The 20,354-nt window shown below is 41.4% G+C and overlaps 1 long non-coding RNA gene across 1 annotated transcript; it reads left to right on the forward strand.

Moving 5' to 3' along the window:
• The first annotated feature begins 1,833 nt into the window (after nucleotides 1-1,833).
• Nucleotides 1,834-6,167, forward strand: LOC132534738 (uncharacterized). The gene is made up of 2 exons (XR_009546446.1): nucleotides 1,834-2,051; nucleotides 2,651-6,167. It is a non-coding gene; the product is annotated as an uncharacterized LOC132534738 (long non-coding RNA).
• The last annotated feature ends 14,187 nt before the right edge of the window (nucleotides 6,168-20,354 follow it).

Raw genomic sequence — 20,354 nt, forward strand, 5'->3', positions numbered from 1 at the left:
TCAACGACCCCCCTTCCCCCCCATCCCTCACATTCCCCTGTAGACTTTGGCTTTGGTTTACAGAGGCCTTACGCCTGGTCCCATGCCAGCTTTCTATGGACGGGCTGTTGATCACCTCCACTTCTCACCCAAATACAGTCAAAGTCAAAATTAGGATCATTTTAGGCAGCCCCTGACTCTGAAGACCAAGGAGACCCAACCCACTGGTGGCCTCCCTACTCCGGGAGTCTGGTGTTGTGCCCCTGGGGACCAAGCTGAAGGATTGGGTTGAATCTAAGAGGATTTTAATTACTAATCTGTTATCACTTAAAATGTGCTTCAAATCAAACTTTTTAAAAATAGCTTGTGCCGAAAGAGAGAGGAGGAAGAAAGAAAAGAGGAGGGAGGAGGGAAGAATTTGCTTGTGACTTCAGAGAAAGTGGAAACAACATTCAAGAAGTGTGTGTGTGTGTGGGGGGGGTCTGGGGGGAGTCAATCCACAGGGGAGAAAAGACAATTTAGTAGGGAAGTTAATTATGTTTCTTGAGAAACAAGGGTATGGGGTGGGGGACTGGGTGCACCCGATTTAAGTGCATATATCACCATGCACCAAGACCCTGCTCCCCACCTATGGGAGGGACGCTTCACAAGCAGTAAAACAGGTCTGCAGGTGTCTTATCTTTCTATTTCCCCCTCCTCTTTCAATTTCCCTCATTTTTGAATCTCCACTGGGAAAAAAAAGGGGGGGGAAACAGCTTCTTAAACGGGGGTACCTGCACCAAGCTCTGGCTATAACCTTCGTGGCAATAAAAATGAAAGTAAAGAAGAGAAAAGGAAACAAGGATAGAAATGAAAATAAGAAGTGAAACGTGTACTCGGTTTGGTATATCACATCAAAACAAAGGGCTCTGGGAAGGGAGAAATGGCTTTGAGGCCCTGGTGAATGATGGTGGAAAAGGAACTAAGCTGGGAGAGTGTTCTGTAGATACCTATCAAAGGAAGATGAGAACGTATCAACAACTGTACGATAATCTACTAACCCTCCTATGAAGTGATGGCAATATAGTAGAAGATAAAGCTTTCTAAAATTGATTCCAGATTAAGGAACATTTTAAATTGTAAACTACAGCACTCCAGAACCCCACTAGTTAACAGGTTAAATATGTCTTGTGGAAAATAACTAAAGTCCTTTATTTTAGAAATTTTTAAAGTGGTATTTGGAGTATCAGGATTAATTCTTCAGTTGCAAAGTTCCATTTTCACTCATTTAGCACCACACTGGAAAAAAAAAAAAAAAAAAACCATCGCGCATCAAACCCCTCCTCCCTTCCCAGAGACCTTTGCTTTAATGTGATACACCAAACCAAGCCTTTTCTATTCTTGTTTCCTTTTCTTCTTCTTTCATATTGTTGTCTGGGTCCCATCTCTTCTGGACAGCAGGGTTCTTCAGCAGCAGACAAGGTCATACTCCATAGGATGGGGCACATGTAGAAACAGACCCCGGGTTCAATGTCCAGCTCTTTCACCCGCTTCTCCAGTGACCTCCATGGAGTCATTGTTCCTCTTCATCCACACTTTCCCTCTGTAGCTGCTGCCCTGGAACACAGGGATGTGTTGAGGATGGATTCTGAATCACACCAGTGCAGTTTAAACAATATCTTCCTGGTGGTCAGTGAGTTGACCCTCAGAGCCTTCTCTAGGCCCTGGTAAGGAATGTTGCTGTGGAATTCCATCTGTGGATGAACAAAACCTCCAGTGCTCACACCAGGAGCCTTCCTGTGGATTTAGAATTTATTGTTTCCACAGACTTTTTTTTTTTCTTCTCCATTTCCTCCACCACAGGCTTCTGTCTCTTACTAGCTTCCTCTTCCTGCTAGAACCTTCCAGCCCCCAGGACATCTGAGTCTTCATGGAGTTCTCTGGGAGCTTTGAGATGGCTGAATGGCCCATATCTCAGCAGGATGTCTTACCTGTCTTAGCTCCACGCACCAACTATCAACTTCATAAAGGGAAAGAAGCCTCTTCTGGAAAGGTCCAGCTCCTGATTCTATTCAGGAAATTGAGCTACACAGGTACGTCACTTCCTACTCCTATGACACTTCTGATTCCCTATACAGCATCCATGGGCCTTTTTAAACGCTTACTGAGAAACTTCTTGACTGTAATTCCCACAGGCCACAGGACTCAGAGTTCCCTTGACGCTTCAAGAAATCTTAGCCAGGTCCTGCTAATAGTGTAGGGAAGGAATGTTCAATTGCTACACATGTGCAACAGAATGCAGAGCCGTTTCCCTTTGTTACCACACTGCTTGCCATCGAGGATCACTGGGTCCAGCGTTTAGTGATTGTGGTCCATTTCCCATTTAGTGATTGTGGTCCACTCCAAGCACTAAGTCACTGCACTCTTCTCCATCTGGGCCATGCACACCTGGTTATGTACAGGGAGAATGCAAACAGAGTCCAGGCTATATCTTTCTATACCATCCTTCTGATTCTAAGACTAGGAAGATGCAGGCATTTCCCAAGACTGCCCCCTTCTCTCACAAACATGGCAGGACAGACAGAGAAGAGCAGGGAAGGAGAAAAACCCAGGGGAGCCATGCAGGTTTACAGGTTTCTCCCAGGTGAGGTGCTGGACCTGCAGGTAAGATGGTCTCTCTTCTTTCCTCCAGGTGACACTTAACACACCAGGTTCACCGGATAGAATACTCCTGAAGGCCTTCAGGGGATTGTCTGATCCCTTTGCTGGGGATCCTTACAGAGAAGTCTGTGGAAGCTAACACACCTTCCAGGAACAAGTGTTCTCTCCAGGTCTGAGTGCAGAGAGATCCTTCCTGCACTGCAGCCTCCCCAGATGTGCTTTCACTGGTCTCCCTGAAGTTCCATCTGCTTTTGTCTTCATGGAACCTGAAAGGAGCTTGAGTGTCTTTCGCACCCATGGTTACCCTTTGCTCCTCTGTCTTTGAGGGGAAGGACTTCAGGAAGCTGCATTTGGATGTTTCGTCAGTCTATACGTAGACATCGTTTCTTCGGTGGCATCTTTTGCGGGTTGGCCCACAGTTGCACAGTCTTCTGAGAAAGTGGAGCCACTTGTTTGCCTTGACTGTGACCAGGGGAAGAGGTGCTGTTGTCACCTGGGTGAGGGGGAGCTTGCATGGAAGCGTTGCTGAAATCTGAACTGCAGGCCCACTGTTGGTACTGAGGGTGGTGAATAGAGGCTGTAGGACCAGGCTGTGGAGCTGGGGGTGGGTGGCAATGCTGAATTTTAAGCTAGAGGAAAGAAAGAAACAGCCTTCTCTGTTTGCCCATTTTCTGTCTTCCAGGAACTGGAAGGAAAGGCAAGTGGACAGGAATATATCCCTCTCTTTGCAAAGATCTTCAGCGGAAACTAGTGCCAAAGGATTGGTTCCTCACCGGAAGCCAGTCCATGTGGAGGTTAACCCATGGGTGTTTTATGATGTGTCCAGCTTCTTTGTGGGCTTGACTATTATCACTAGTAGGAAGAGGTGTTTCATTTCAGGAGAAAGAGTGTCAGGAAAATGCCAATGTCCCTGCTTTAAATAAGGCCTCTTCCTCAAAAGACAAGGGCATAGTGACCATGAAGTGGAGGCCAGACCCCAGATTCCATAGGTCCACTTCAGGTGTTATTCTCAAGTGTTTCTGGGACAGTACAGATGCTGTTGCAATGCGAGTACTCAGGGTTGGTCCACTAGGACCCTACTGAAATCAAAGTCTGTCGGCTTAAGAGTGTGCTTGTCATCTGCCAGGAAGTGCATGCTTCGAGTCCCTATGTGCTATACCCTTAGTGTGACAATATTGCAGTGCTGAACTCAGCTTGCTGCACTTCATTCAGACTTCCTCCTCTCCTAAGGGTCTGTGGTCCACCAGATGGGCCCAGAGGCCTCCCCTCCCTCCAACATAGTGGAGGACTGGGGTTAAGTCTGGTTGCTTTGATCACCTCATGCAGTTTGAGGATGTGTGGGTGATCTAAAACCTTCATGCTGACCTCCAGATGCAAATACTGGGGGGTTTCAGGGAATGCGGATTTTTGATGATCTTCATAGCAACCTCTTGGCTGCTGAGGACCTACTGTGTCTATTTTTCCTTCTCCAATTCTCTTTCCAATGGCTTAGCTCTTGAGGTTGCTCTTCTCAGGGGAAGAAGCAGTCACCAGGTCCTTCAGGACCAACTATACTAACTATGCATCTAATTATGCACCAAGTGGTGTCTAACAACTTTGAAAAGAGTCGTCACTGTCTCTTCTAGCTATTCTAAGCATCTATACCAATGGCATAGTAGACAGCACCACCTTATTCTTAAGGCAAAATTAACAAATTGAGAACCCTACCAAGAGCTAATTCAAACTTAGCTGTAATAAATAAGTCATGTATTTGTATAAATATACAAATATATGAAATGCAACTGCTTTTAAAAACTATGTATATGATAATACATGGAAATGAGGAAAAGAAGACTGAGGTGAGGAGGGATAGTCCTTGACGCTTTTGAAAAGCCCTGGGAGTGCGGGGAGAGGAACCGAGTACTGGCCTCTTAATCTGGTTCTCCTAGAAACTTGGCAGTTGGAATGTCTCTTTTCTTCTACAACTCTTATCCTCTAACATTTTCTCTGTGTGGGACTAGGAGGAGGATAAATCTACTGTATCCTTAAGAAAAATATGGAAAATGAGCTTCTAAGTTATATACATGGCCCAGCATAGCTTACAATTTAAGGGCACTTAATATTTAGTAGGAGTGCCTAGCTCTTACTTTCTTCTAGGAACTATGATCTACTATTTGGGATTTGTATCTTTTTTCTCCCAGATCCACTACTTCCCTTTCCCACAGCTCATCTATTGAGATAACATTGATGTTACTCTCTCTCCCTTCATCTACCTTCTGTTGAATGGCACATGGTTGAGCATTTGACTCATGCTGGGCCAGTGACAGATCTTCCCCAGAACTTCATCCTGTGATGAAATATGTGCATCTCCAATTCATTATAACAGGTGATTTTCTCCCTTCTCTTCATCCCTTCTCTTCATCAGTCAATGGATCACAAGGCTTAGCAAGCCCATCTCTAAAAGCTAAAAACTGTCCTTTGTGCATCTCAAACCATGCCCGAGTCAAGACTCCCATCACTTCTCCCTTGGATAGTGATGCTCTGACCCTAGCTGGTAACAAATGATGCCCCTGCAAAGTATGCCTCATCAGGATCACCTTAAGCTGATGATTCGGTGAGAATACAGACACAGGAGGAGCTACGAACACAGTAAAAATTACTGTGTAAGCAAAACATAACAAGGGAGGTTAGTATGCTAAGTCTTTTACTTAGGAAACTTACAAAACTTGCCTGCATAGCATTTTAATTGGACAATCTTTGTCTGTCCAACATTTTCCTCCATTCACCTTCCTGTGAATCATCTTTCTCCACATCAGAAATACTAAACTTCTGTCCTTTCCTTTGCTCTGGTTGGCATATGAGTCTCAGTCCTCTGGCCCTTGGCATCTATCTCCTGGGCTTCATGCTGCTGGGAGTCTTGGTGGGTTTGGCCAAGTCTCTTAGCACAAAATTTGAATAGAGGTGTCCATGATAATTTTTCCAGTTATGTAAATGGAAATATAGAGTTATTGATTTTGAACTTATAGATGGTACAAAATAATACACACTTGCCACTGGGTGTCCTGCTTGTCATTCAGTGGATTGATCACCATTGGGGTTGATGGACCATGGAATTGACAAGGTTACTTATTGTTGGATCTGCTTCTACACAGGGCCCAACAGGTTAATGTGGCTTATCTTTGTCTATAGGGATGAGAGAAGAGCTACATCTGTTTATCTTTCAGGTCTGCTCTTTACCCATGTTCTGCTTCTTGGTGCACAAATGCCTCTTGAGGGGTGGAGAACAAGTCATTGTTCTACAGTATGAGATTAAGAGTCTCTGTCCCCAATGCATTCTGTAACAATGAAATTGGGTAACTGTAAGCTTGGGAACGCTTTAAAGCTGGATGATGAAAATGGAATGTGATTAGATATTGTATCTAATTAGAGCACTACTCAGCTTTGGCTTATGGCAGTGCTGGGGATTGAACCTGGGACCTTGGAAACTCGGGTAGGGAAATCTGAGTGCAATTTAAAATCCAACATTTGTCTGTAAATGAGGTTATAAAGAGATGATCTCCTAAATGAAACAGTCTTGATGTCTGAATTTCATAGTGCCTACCTGAGGTGGAAGTAAACACAATAGGACATTCTTCTGAGGGCTATCCCAGTTAGGAAGATGTGTCCATAATGTAGGAACATATTCTAGTGCTTTCTAAGAGATGGGTTCTTTTGAAAATTTATTTCTAAAAAGAAAGCTATGGGGAGCCGGACAGTAGCGCAGCAGGTTAAGCACAGGTGGCGCAAAGCACAAGGACCGGCATAAGGATCCTGGTTCAAACCCCTGCCTCCCCACCTATAGGGGAGTCGCTTCACAGGCGATGAAGCAGGTCTGCAGGTGTCTGTCTTTCTCTCCCCCCCTCTGTCTTCTCCTCCTCTCTCCATTTCTCTCTGTCCTATCTAACAATGACGACATCCATAACAATAACTACAACAATAAAATAACAAGGGCAACAAAAGGGAATAAATATTTTAAAAAATGAAAGCTATGAATCTTCTTTTCTAAACTTCTGTTGGGAAGCATTAACCTTTATATCATTGCAAAGAATTCAGGGATCAGCTGTCGCATGAACTCTGAAGTAAGGGATCATAAGAGTTCACATTCATGAAGACTCATCATCCACCCCTGAAACACAGTGCACTGAGCATTCAGGCAGACAGACAGCCATGGATCCTGTCTCAGAGAGCTTACAGTTTTGCTAGAGAAGCAAACACACACTGGTAGAAGACAGTATCAGCAATTTTCAAAAGAGAAATTCAAAGTGACTTCATGTTACAAGTGGTTAAATCTTTCAACATATATTTTACAAATATCTTAAATTTAAACATTAACTTTACCCTCAAAATACTGACTCCTTATTTAGGCACAGGTGGCGCCAAGCACAAGGACCGGCCTGAGGATCCTGGTTCGAGTCCCTGGCTCCCAACCTGCAGGGAAGTCACTTCACAAGCGAAGTATGTTTGCAGGTGTCTATCTTTCTCTCCCTCTCTGTCTTCCCCTCCTCTCTCCATTTCTTTCTCTTCTATCAAACGACATCAGTAACTACAATAATAAAACAAAGGCAACAAAAGGGAATATTTAAAAAATATATTTTGTAAAAAAGAAAGATATTCTACTGTAGTATTTGGGGGGACACAAAGGGGAAGGAAGGAACACTAAAGGGAGGCCTGGAACCAAGTTCCCTGAGGTAGAACAGGATGATGAGTTGGTGGAGGGATAAATGGACTGAAGCCTGTCTTGGAGGAATATGGAGATGTGCCCTTATGACAACAATCTCATATCAGCAGTCTCTCAATAAGGTGATGCTGAAATTGGGGGGGGGGAGTAATAGGGGAAGAGCAGGAAATATTTTCTGAGTGCCTACATCAGACACTGTGCTCAAAGTTTAAAGTGTAATTATTTAATACTTAGCATATTTCCACAAGGTGATTTTCCCCCAAGTCACATATTGTAGCCTTTACAGATGAACAAGCAATGGCACAACTATATAATTTGTGAAAGTAGGATCAGAAATTTCAGTAAGGATTGTTCTGTTTCACATGAAATGCATAAATAAAAATTTTAAAGTGATATCTGCATGTCCATGTTCACTGCAGAATTATTCAAAGTACCCAAGACCTGGAAATCACTTAAGTGGCCCTTGACTGATGAATAGATAAGAAAGATGCAAGATATATACAAGCTGAATAAGATTCAGCCATCAGGAAAAATGAAAATCCTGGCATTTGTAATAATGTGGAGGAAACTTTAAAGTGTTAAATATGTTAAGTGAAGTAAGTCCAGCAAAAATGAAATCTTAACATGTTGGCAAGATAGCTCACCAGGAAGAGGTCGGCCTTGTCATGTGTGCCACCCAGGTTTGAACCCTTAGTCCCGAAGGCACTGGGGGTAACACCAGTGCGATAGTGTCTCTCCTCCTCTCTGTGTCTCTCCCTTTGTTATTTGAAAACAGTCATTTTGGAGTGGTGAAGTTCTAGTGACAATGATAGCAAAAAAAGTCAGACTCACAGGAACAGACAATTTTTATCATGAGCTGGAGGGCTGGAGAAATGGCAAAACCTTGCTGAAAGAGTTCTAATGTTACACTACAAGATGAATAAGGTGCAAGAACCTGATATAAAATATGACTCTGCAGGAACCAGGTGGTGGCGCAGTGGGTTAAGCGCACCTGGCGTGAAGCTCAAGGACTGTTGTGAGGATCCCTGTTTGAGCCCAGGCTCCCTGCCTGCAGGGGAATTGCTTCACAAATGGTGAAGCAGGTCTGCAAATGTCTTTTATCTTTCTCCCCCTTTTCTGTTTTCCCCTCCTCTCAATTTCTCTCTGTCCTGTCCAACAACAACAATAATGATAACAGCAATGATAACAAGGGCAACAAAGGGGAAAAAATAGCCTCCAGGAGCAGTGGATTTGTGGTGCAGGCACCAAGCCCCAGCAATAACCCTGGAGCCGGAAAAAAAAAAAGACTGTACTTGATAACATCCTATTAAATTTTGATAAAATAAAATTTAATGTTTTTACAGTAAAAATATATTTTTTGTGATCTATCCTGGAGAATATTTTGTGTGTGCCTGCAAAGAACATGAATTCTACTGTTGTTAGATGGAATATTCTAGACATGTCTACTAGGTCCATTTGATCTGAAGTATTATTCAAATTTATCTGGGGCTTATTCACTTTTTGTCTGGTTTCTTTCTCTATAATCAATTATCAAAGGCTCTTGCCTTTAGATATTAAAAAGCTTTATTTCTTAAATCTGCTTGCTTAGTATAGTCAGTTACTCTGATGTTGGGTATAAATTTACAATGGTTGTATATTCTTGATAAATAGAACTCCTTATCATGATGGAAAGGTTTTTTTGGTTTTGTTTTTAGGAAACCAGAATCTTGTGCAATTTTACTGCCATGGGTCAATTTTTTATTCATATATATATGGAGAGAGAGAGAGAAATGGAAAGAAAGAGAGAGACCTCTAGAGTTTCCTCTGGAATTAAAGAACCCCCTGTGTTGTTCTAGGATTGGAACCTGGGCCTCAAGCAAGACAAGACTCCTGAGCTATCTCTCTAGTCCCTTCTATCACATTCCAGTTCTAAATTTTTATTTATTTTTCTGCCAGAGTTATGCCTGGGGCTTGGTGTATGAAGTTTGCTGCACTTAGTAGTTATCCCTGCTCTCTCTCTCTCTTTTTTTTTTTTTAAAGACAGTAATATGCTTTCCTTTTGAGTTTGTGGCTTAAGGTTCACTCCCTCCTCCATAGTGAAATACCTATTGCTTTGGAAAATATCTAAGACAACTTTTTTTTCTCCTTTATTGGGGATTACTATTTTACATTCAACAGCAAATACAATAGTTTGTACATGCATAACATCTATCAGTTTTCCACATAACAATATAACCCTTAGTAGGTCCTCTGCCATCTTTTTTGGACCTGTACGCTTCCCCACCCCAACCCCACCCCAGAGTCTTTTACTTCGGTATAGTACACCAACTTCTGATCTTGTTTTTCAACTTCTGCCTGAGAGTGAGATCATCCCATATTCATTCTTCTGTTTCTGACTTTTTTCACTTAACATGATTTCTTCAAGCTCCATCCAAGATAGGCTAAAAACGGTGAAGTCACCATTTTTTACAGCTGAGTAGTATTCCATTATGTATATATACCACAACTTGCTCAGCGACTCAGCTGTTTTTGGACACCTGGGTTGCTTCCAGGTTTTGGCTATTACAAATTGTGCTGCTATGAACATAGTATACACAAATATTTTTGGATAGGTGTGTTGGGTTCCTTAGGATATATCCCCAGGAGAGGATTTTCGGAATCATAGGGTAGGTCCATTTCTAGCCTTCTAAAGGTTCTCCAAACTGTTCTCCACAGGGGTTGGACCAATTTACATGCCCACTCAGTGCAGGAGGGTTCCTTACTCCCCACAACCTCTCCAGTATTTGCTGCTGTTATCTTTTCTGATGTATGATATTCTCACAGGAGTGAAGTGGTGGTATCTCGTCTTTATTTACATTTCTCTGACAATCAAAAACATGGGGCATTTTTCCTATGTGTTTCTTGACCTTTTGGATCTCTTCTGTGGTGAATATTCATTCTATCTACGAAGGACCACATTGTTTAAGAGAATTGGAGGGTGCAAGGCAAGTTGTAAGAGAGAATGTGTCCAATTGACTGGATTTTAAAAGGAAAGTAATACAGTTCTATATGTCTGAGACCATTTCCAGGAAAGATTCAAGGTGGAGCCAACACAGCTTTATGACCTTGACACATGTTACATTCACCACTTAACAAATATCCTTCCATTATTTTTTCTATAATCTAGCTGAAGTTTTATAAAATGTCATTTTGATAATTCAAAAAACTTCCAGCAGATGGTGCTAGCTACTAAACAATGTGCTTATATCCTGCAGCTAGGAATTGTGTTCCAGAAGAACAAAACAAACAAAACCCAAAATAAACAAAACACCTGTCCTGTCTCCTAAATGTATGGCCATCCCCACTGAAATGGGACAGGACTTCTGCTGCCTTTAATGCTTCCTCTCCCTGGACAGTCAGGTTCCCTGTTTTGGGATTTATTGCTTGAGTGTCCTAGGGACTCCACTGATTATGCTGTGAAATGACTGGTGGTGTCTGAAGACTGAGGATGATACAAATGAGCTAAGGAGAGGCCTGAATGGATGAAGGTGAGATAAAGCACAGAGCTGAAGGTCAGCAACTGTTAGTTATTTCAGCAGTAAATGAACATTTTGCGTTTCAGATTATAGCTGAATGCTCTGGAAAGTTCACACCTTGCATTCCCAAATCCAATTGTTCATACGCACACTCCCCCCCTTTATACTTACTAGGTCCTTCCATGAGAAAAGGTCCTGCCAGGAGTTTCACCTTCCTAGACCCTTTCTAAAGCCTCAGGGAAGTTACTCCCTATGTGGTTTTAAAGTGGAACTGGATCAGGTTACACCCAAAGAGACTGATGGTGAGACTGGAGGTGATGGATTGTCAGATTCGGAATGAGAAAACACATCTGACACTGCAGAGGGTAGAAAGGCCCTTGTTTCAGGGGTGGTGGCCCATGCAACAATAACCAGAAGCAGGAATGTAAGAGCTGTTGTCACCCAGAGGAAAGAGCAATGCAGATGAGCAGGAAGCTGAGCTCCTGGTAGGCCAAGGTGAGCAGCAGCTATTATGGTCCAGGAGTGGAAATGGGGCTGGGGATCTGGGTCCAAAAGAGCAGGGGAACACACCAGCCAGAGTTGGAAGAGGGAGAAAGGGTGTAGCGCCTCACCTAGTCTGAAGATGTTGACTTGGGGTCATTAATTGCCTGGAAAATAAGGAAGATAGGGGCCTGTGGCATCCTGAGTTAAGCACACATTGTATGAAGCTCAAGGGTCCTGGCTCAAGCCCATGGCTCCCCACCTATGTGTGTGTGTGTGGGGAGGGGGGTTCCACTTCACAAGTGGTGAAGCAGGTCTGCAGGTATCTATCTTTCTATCTTCCCTTCCCCCTCTCAATTTTTTTGTTATATATTTTTTTTTATTTAAATTTTTAATTTAAGAAAGGATTAGTGAACAAAAGCATAAGGTAGGAGGGGTACAACTCCACACAATTCCCACCACCCAATCCCCATAACCCACCCTCTCCCATGATAGCCTTCCCATTCTCTAGCCCTCTGGGAGCATGGACCCAGGGTCGTTGAGGGTTGCAGAAGGTAGAGGGTCTGGCTTCTGTAATTGCTTCCCCGCTGAACATGGGCGTTGACTGGTCGGTCCATACTCCCAGTCTGCCTCTCTCTTTCCCTAGTAAGGTGTGTCTCTGGGGAAGCTGAGCTCCAGGACACATTGGTATCTATCTTTCTATCTTCCCTTCCCCCTCTCAATTTTTTTGTTATATATTTTTTAAAAAGCTGAAAAAATGACCATTGGCAGTGGATTTGTAGATAACCTTGGAGAAGAAGAAAAGAAAACAGTTTGCATAAAATGAAAAGACATGTCGCAGGGTTCTGGATCCCCAGACACATGAGCAAGGTCTGAGATTACAGCCTGGCTATGAAGTCTTGGGATTTCTCCCTGCATCAGCCTCATAGAAGCAGTGCAGGGAGGGTCACGTCAGACCCAGCAGGCCCCATTCCAGAAGATTCAGTCTTCAGATTCTAGACTTTGACTATAGACTCATGCTTTGTTCTCCTGGGTCTGCTCAGGAAGGAGGCAACTGGGGTTTCTGTGACCTGAAATGACGGAGAAGTTCAATTAAGGGGCCCTAGAGGCTTTATGGTCAAGAAGGGGGGGGGGGGGGTTTGAGAACATGGGTTGATAGAGTCACCTTTAAAAACCTTATGATTGAAAGGATGGCTATTTTAGTCTCATCTAAAAGAGAAGTACTGAAGTGGAAGAGCAGCAAGAGGGTGTCCCTACTGTGAGGGAGACATGTCCCAACATCTTCATGTCCCCCCTGGATCTGGGCTAGAAGTAAGGATGATGGGGGAGAGGTTAAAGTGAATATTTATTTATTTATTTATTTATTTATTTATTTATTTATTTATTACCAGAGCACTGCTCAGCTCTGGTTTATGGTAGTGCAGAGGATTGAACCTTGAACCTGGGACTTTGGAGCTTCAGGCATGAGAATCTCTTTGTCATTATGTAATCTACCTCCTACCACCCCCCAGTGTGAGTTTCTCTTTAGTGACCTCTTTTTCTTTTTATCAACTTGTTTATTTGAGGAAAGCAGTAGATAGGAATATATTACTGTGGAGGCGAGATAGCTTATGATTATGCAAAAGACTTTCATGCCTGAGGCACTAAGGTCAAAAATTCAATCACCAGCACTATCATAAGCCAGAGCTGAGCAGTGCTCTAAAAAAGGTGGATATATTTTTATGTAAAACTCTATATTTTGTAGTATGTTTTGTTTTATGTAGTTATGTTTTAAGATTCTGGGCAAAGTATTTACAACCTGTTCCAATATTGCTTCCTTTTTTCCTTTCCTATAGTAGGGTCCTCGTTAACTAAAAAGCAAACAAACAAAAAAGAACTAGATTTTTTAAAAAAGATTTTATTTATTTATTCATGAGAAAGATAGGAGAGAGAGAAAGAACCAGACATCACTCTGGTACATGTGCTGCTGGGGATTGAAATCAAGACCTCTAATTCTTTATCCACTGTGCTACCTCCTGAACCACCGGAACTAGATTTTTTTTTTTTTTAAGATTTTATTCATTTATGAGAAACATAGAAGAGAGAAAGAACCAGACATCACTCTGGCACATGTGCTGTCGGGGATCGAACTCGGGACCTCATGCTTGAGAGTCCAAAGCTTTACCACTGCACCACCTCCCAGACCACTGGAACTAGATTGTTAAGGTCATTTTATTAATAAGAAAACTGAGAATTTGAGCACAGGAGGGACTTGAACTCAGGAAAAAATTCATATTATTTTGAGATTTCTGATCCACATGGATTTTGCTGTGAAGAAATTCTACGTGAAGATGTATTATGTGTGCATGAGAGTGAGGGACAGAGTGGATGTTACAACTGATATCTTAGGAATTTTCCCACATCGTGCTACTTAGACAGTATCTATGTCTCAGTACTATGTCTGCCTTGAGACAACCAAGCAAGGTCACTTTCTTTGTCTACCCTGTTAACCCATTCCTTTAGGGGCACATGTAGTCAAATGTCATGGGCAGGCTGTTGTTTTGTTTTGTTTTGTTTTCATGCATCTTTGCTATGTGATAAAGATTCTGTCTCAGGCTATTATGTCTCTGTTCTTTCAGAGTTAGAGTTTTAGATATGACTTCTTCATAGAACAAGACCTGTTAAGTTGTGAGAAAAGATGGTAGCTTGGACTGATTTGACAATTTAGCTTCTTTTACACAATAGCCCTTCTAATTCCAAAGTCATTTCCCATGAACAGTTAACAGATGGAAGAATCTCAGTGTTTGTTCAGTAAATTAAACATTTGATAGGAATGATGTATAGGAACTAACCATGGGGAGATAAGAAATTACATCCATGTGGAAACAGTGGTCATGCAAATCATTACTTTCCTAATAAAATAATTTGAAAAATAAAAAGAATAAATAAAAAATGATTGGCAAGAAAGCCAGAATGCTGGAGCAGAAGGTGCTATAGAGAGAATTTAGGAAGTGAGCTCAAATAACAAGAAAGGAAGAGTATTTCTAAAGGCCTATAGGTCATGGGAAGAACTCCGGCTTTTTTGCTAAAGCTTGTGCAAAGTCACTGGAGGGCTTTCAACAGAGGAATGAATGGCATGATTGATTTTTAGTTTACTTCTTCTTCTTCTAGCGTTTGCCCTTCTTCCGTAGCCAGTCAACAGCGTGAGGTTGAGCCTGATGTAAAGTTTCGAGACCTCCTTTGAATCTGGAGAGGTGGCAGTCATTGACTATGTGGGTCATAGTCTGTCTGTAGCCACAGGGGCAGTTCGGGTCGTCTCTGGCTCCCCAGCGATGGAACATAGCTGCGCACTGGCCATGGCCTGTTCCATAGCGATTGAAGAGGGCCCAATCATAACGTGCTAGGTCTAAGCCGGGTTGACGCTTGCAGGGGTCTGTGATGAGGTGTTTGTTCTTTACCTCAGCTGACTGCCAACTCTGTTTCCAAGAGTCTGGAGCAGAGAAGTTCAGTGTAGGCATAGGGGACCAGATTGGGTGACGAGACGTCAAGCGTTGAACAGGGTGGGCGAAGATATCCGCGTATATTGGCAGGTCCGGTCGAGCGTAGACGTGGGAAATGAACTTAGATGATGCTGCATCCCGACGAATATCTGGCGGGGCAATGTTGCTAAGAACTGGCAGCCATGGAACCGGGGTGGAATGGATGGTTCTAGAAATTATCCTCATGGAGGAATATAATTTGGAATCGACCAAGTGAACATGGGGGCTACGGAACCATACCGGGGCACAGTATTCTGCAGTGGAATAGCATAATGCTAGAGATGATGATCGTAGTGTGGAAGCGCTCGCGCCCCATGAGGAGCTGGGAACATTTGTTTCTGACCTGAAAAGTTGCTAGAATATAGGTTATGAGAGGAAGCAGGGGAACCATTAAGAAATTACTATAGGGGAGTCGGGCAGTAGCGCAGCGGGTTAAGCGCACCTGGCACAAAGCACAAGGATCAGCGTAAAGATCAGGGTTTGAGCCATGGCTCCACCTGCAGGGGAGTCGCTTCACAGGCGGTGAAGCAGGTCTGCAGGTGTCTATCTTTCTTCATCTCTGTCTTCCTCTCCTCTCTCCATTTCTCTCTGTCCTATCCAACAACGACATCAATAACAGCAACAATAACTACAATAAGAAAACAACAAGAGCAACAAAAGGGAATAAATAAATATATATATATATAAAAGAAATTACTATAGGGAGTCAGGCGGTAGTGTAGTGGGTTAAGCACAGGTGGTGCAAAGCGCAAGGACTGGCATAAGGGTCCTGGAGTCTTCACAAGCGGTGAAGCAGGTCTGCAGGTGTCTATCTTTCTCTCCCCCTTCTCCATTTCTCTGTCCTATCCAACAACAACGACATCAGTAACAACAATAAAACAGCAAGGAATAAATAAATAAATAGTAAAAAAAAATTAAAAAAAAGAAATTACTATAGTTGTCCAGCCAAAAATGAATGATAGTTCAGAGCACATTGAAGGCAATGGGGGTGATAAGATTTATTTAGTGCTTGGATCTTCATTTTGACATCAATCCTATAAAATTTATTGATGATTCTTTTGTAGATGTGGATAATATGAACATGTTTAGCCTGAGGAACTGATTAAATGGAGAAAGCATTAACAGAAACAGCAAGAGATAGACTGCAGAGGATTATCAGGACTTGTTTGAGAACATATTAAATTGTTGATGCTCATTTGACCTGTGAATAGATTATATGTCTAGAGTTTTGGGAATATGGAAAAGCAGAGTATAAATAACACTTTGAATTTTAGGATAAGTATGTCCTGTGTGACTTTTCAAAATGTAAGTGATTGTCCTGCATTTTTATTTACTAAGTCCAGCAACTTTAATAGTGGAGGCTAGTGTTTTCTCATTAAAGAAACTGGAAGGAATGACCCAAAATAGTAAAGAGAAATTGAATTCATAGTATGAAATTCAGAATAAGAAAGCGTTTTAGGAGGGCAGAGTTATCAACTATATAAATTGATGCTGATAGATCAAGTGTGTTCAGGGCATAAAATAACCATTGGAGATAGTCAACTAGAAATGGGTGGTAAATTTGGTTGTTCATGGACTAGCAATTAGGAGATGTTGGTTTCTATTGGGTTAAGGGAGAAAAAGAAAATGGGTAAGTACAGAACTTTGTTCAAAGGTGTTTTGCTGTGAAAACAACAGACAAATGAAATGGTAGCTGGACAAGAAGATAGAGAACTGGAAATTTCCTTCAGGAATGCCAGCAGTAACAGTAACAAATCAGCAGTAACCTGATTTGTATGGTGATAGAGTAATTTTTTTTTTAAATAAAGAAGGAATGGAACAAAATTTAAAATTCCTTCTTCATTCATTGTTACTTTACCATAGTTGAATGACCACGGTAGGATGATGGGTCCTTAGCAGAGGAGGGTAACTTACCAGCTGAGATGAATTCTGCTGTGTGCTCAGATCTCAGGTCTCTGGAGAACCCACAGGCAGACTGAAGAGCTGGAAGAGTCTGGTGATAGGGTAATTTAATAAAACATAATGAGACACTTATGAAGCAGAAATCTGACTTCTAGGACTATTCCTGATTCTCCCTAGAGTACTTGCTCTTTTTTTAAAATTATTATTATTTTCTTATATTTATTTATTTATTTGGATAGATACAGACAGAAATAGAGAAAAGAAGGGGTGATAGAAAGGGAGCAACATTATTTTAGCCCCCACAAAGCTTTCCCTCTGCAGGTGGGGAGCAGGTGTTTGAACCCAGGTCCATGTGCATTGTAACATGTACTCTCAACCAGGTGTACCACCACCCAGTCCCCTTAGTTCTGTTGAAATAGATTATGAGTCCAAATTTCACCCTGCTTCTCTCTTTGCATTCCAAGGGAAACAATAATGCCAACTCAAAAATTTATCTGTCCACAGGCCCGAGTTCATAGATGCCTTATTTACAAAAACCAAGATGTGGAAACAAAGTGAGTGTCCATTATTAAATGAATGGATTAAAAAAAATGGTGACATATTTACATATGTGTGAGAGTGTGTGATTCACACTATTTCACCATAGAATAAGAGAAAACCCTACTATATATGACAACATAGATGGACTTTGAAGGCATTAAGCTAAGTGAGATTAAATAGAAAAAGACAGTATTCTATGATCTCATTTATGTAGAATCTAAAAAAGACTAACAAACACACCAAATCTATAGAGGAAAAAAAAAAAGCAGACTTGTGGCTGGCCAATAATGGAGGGTTTGGGGGAAGAGAATAAGAAGAACATGATTGAAAGGTACGAAGTTTCAGTTACAAGACTAATAAGCTGAGGGAGTGATTTTTAGAACTGAACCCTTTCGCATGGATTAGTGGAGAAACTGAAATAAAAAGACTAGTAAGCACCCAGGGGTATGATGTACAACACGATGAAATATTAAGTTTTTGTTTAACACTATGGTTAGTTTACTGAAAAAATGGAATCTAACAAAAGCAGGTTCTCTAGTAATGTAACTTCCTTTAAAGTCAGTCATGATTTCTCTTTGTTCATCAATATAACAAAACAACACTGAACAAAATGTTAGCTGAAGACCTACTGTATTGGTGTACATTTGAAAGCTGCTAAAAGAATTCTTCAGAATACATATCTTGGTGTTAAAAGAACAATGGTGTATACAGGAAGATGCTTAGAGTTCTTGTTACAGATTGCTTCTCTGTGTAGCTGTTAATGGAATTAACTCATAATTCTTTCCCAATGCAAGTACATCAAGTCAGTTTGCTGTGTACCTGAATCTTTTTATTTCTCCTTCTCCAAATCACCTTATTGAATTAAATAATGATTTATAAGATAGTTATCTCATGAGTACAGAGCCCTCCCCTCATCACTTTATTGGGAGAAGTAATTATTTAGAAGACTATTATTGCTATACAAGTACAGTTTATCTCCCTATGATAAGTGTACCAATTTAAGCTTTCTTTGTCATTATGCACTGGGTCCCCAATACCCTCTCATCCTCCTTCTGATTCTCCCTATAGAGTACTTGACTCCTTTTTTTGTAATTTCTTTTAAAAATATTTTAAAATTTATTTATTGGATAGAGACAGCCAGAAATCAAAAGGGAAGGGGGTGGTAGAAAGGGGGAAAGACAGAGAGACACCTGCAGCACTGCTTTACCACTTGCAAAGCTTTTCCCCTGCAGGTGGGGACTGAGGGCTTGAACCCAGTTCCTTGTGCACTGTAACATGTGTGCTTAACATGTGGGCACCACCATCTGCCCCCCCCCCCATTTTAAGTTTTACTTATTGGATAGAGAGAGCCAGAAATCGAGAGGGAAGGGGTGATGGAAAGGGAGCAACACTGTTTCACGCCTCGCAAAGTTTTCCCTTTGCAGGTGGGGACCAGGGGTTCAAACCTAGGTCTTTGTGCCTTGTAACATGTGTGCTAAACCAGGTGTGTCACCACCCAGCCCCTTCGGTGCAGTTGTAATAGGTTATAAAGAGTTCACATTTTATCCTGTACTTCTCTTTCTTTGTATACCTGAAATTTACCCTATGCTGTATGTCAATTAAGTACTATTACTACCATGAATACTACACACACAGAGTTTTCAACAATATCAATACTAAACAAAATATTATATACACACATATATCATAGTGGTACACATAATTCACATTTAGGTCGAAAGCTGATTAGCTGAATGTTACAGTTAGTATTTAGCAGCACTTAAGTGCAAAGGCAAATACCAACATTATACAATGAGCTGCCAAGATAGAATAATAAATCTAAAACTGTAACAAAAAGCAATCGAATTTGGGTGTTTCTTTTCTTTCTTTTTCTTTTCATCCCCTTTCTTTTCTTTTCTTTTCCTTTCATTTTCCCTTCTTTTCTTCTCTTTTTCTGTTTTTAGTTATCCCTGGGCCTCAGTTCCTAGAGTACTTCAGAATTTCTAGAGGTTTTTTTTTTCTGTTTGATAGCAAGAAAGAGAAAGGGAGAGAGAGAAGGAAGAGGAGGAGGAGACAAAGAAGAGGAAGAGGAGGAATAAGAAGAAGAAGAAGAAGAAGGAGGAGAAGGAGAAGGAGAGGAGAAGGAGAAGGAGGAGAGAAGGAGAAGGAGAAGGAGAAGGAGAAGGAGAAGGAGAAGGAGAAGGAGAAGGAGAAGGAGAAGGAGAAGGAGAAGGAGAAGGAGAAGGAGAAGGAGAAGATGAAGAGACATCCGTAGCACTATTTCAGTGTTGATGAAACTCTCTCCCTGAAGGTGGGGGCTGAGGGCTTATTCCCAGGTTCTGGTATGGCACATGGCAATGTGTGTGCTCTCCCATGTACACCATCAGCTGGCTTCAGCATTACTAATCTACTTTTCCACATTTTATTGCCATGCAAATCACTTCAAAGAACTCACTGAGTGTGTAAATTCACTGAGTATGTAAAACAATAAACATATTGTCAGGGAGACAGTAGAGCAATAGCACAAGGGATCTACATGTGAGAGGTCCCAGATTCAAACTCTGGCATTATCAATCACAGCTGAGTGATATTCTAGTCAATAATAATAAGGAGGAGAATGCTATTAATGACCATAGTAAATATAAAGTAAAAGAAAGTATTCCTTGAATGAACAACTTAATCTCAAAATTAGGCTACTACAGACAAAAAAATAAATGTTACTATTAATACTATTTACCCTGGGGAGATATCATGTAACAGGTGAGGAAAGTGTGACAAGCAAGATAGAGTAATGCTTCTTTACTTTATACACTACCATAGCATATGCAATGATTGCTGCTTCCCTGAATGACATATGTAACAGATTTATGGAGATATTTTAAAATTGTAAAGTACATGACTTGTCTAGAATCAGGATGTTGGAAGGTTATTACATCACAGCATGAGTCTGAGCAAGGTAATAGAAAACACATTTTCAAATCACTGGCTTCTTGTTTTTTTTCAGGTGATCCAGCCAACTACACAGGCAATATATAAGTGCATAGTATATAAATGAGATATATAAGTGTGTATTTGAAGGATTATGTTGGGAGTATATAACTGCTCTGGCTGTTTATTATTATGAAC

This window comes from Erinaceus europaeus, chromosome 19 (genome assembly GCF_950295315.1).
Source record: "Erinaceus europaeus chromosome 19, mEriEur2.1, whole genome shotgun sequence".
In the NCBI taxonomy this organism is placed as follows: domain Eukaryota; kingdom Metazoa; phylum Chordata; class Mammalia; order Eulipotyphla; family Erinaceidae; genus Erinaceus; species Erinaceus europaeus.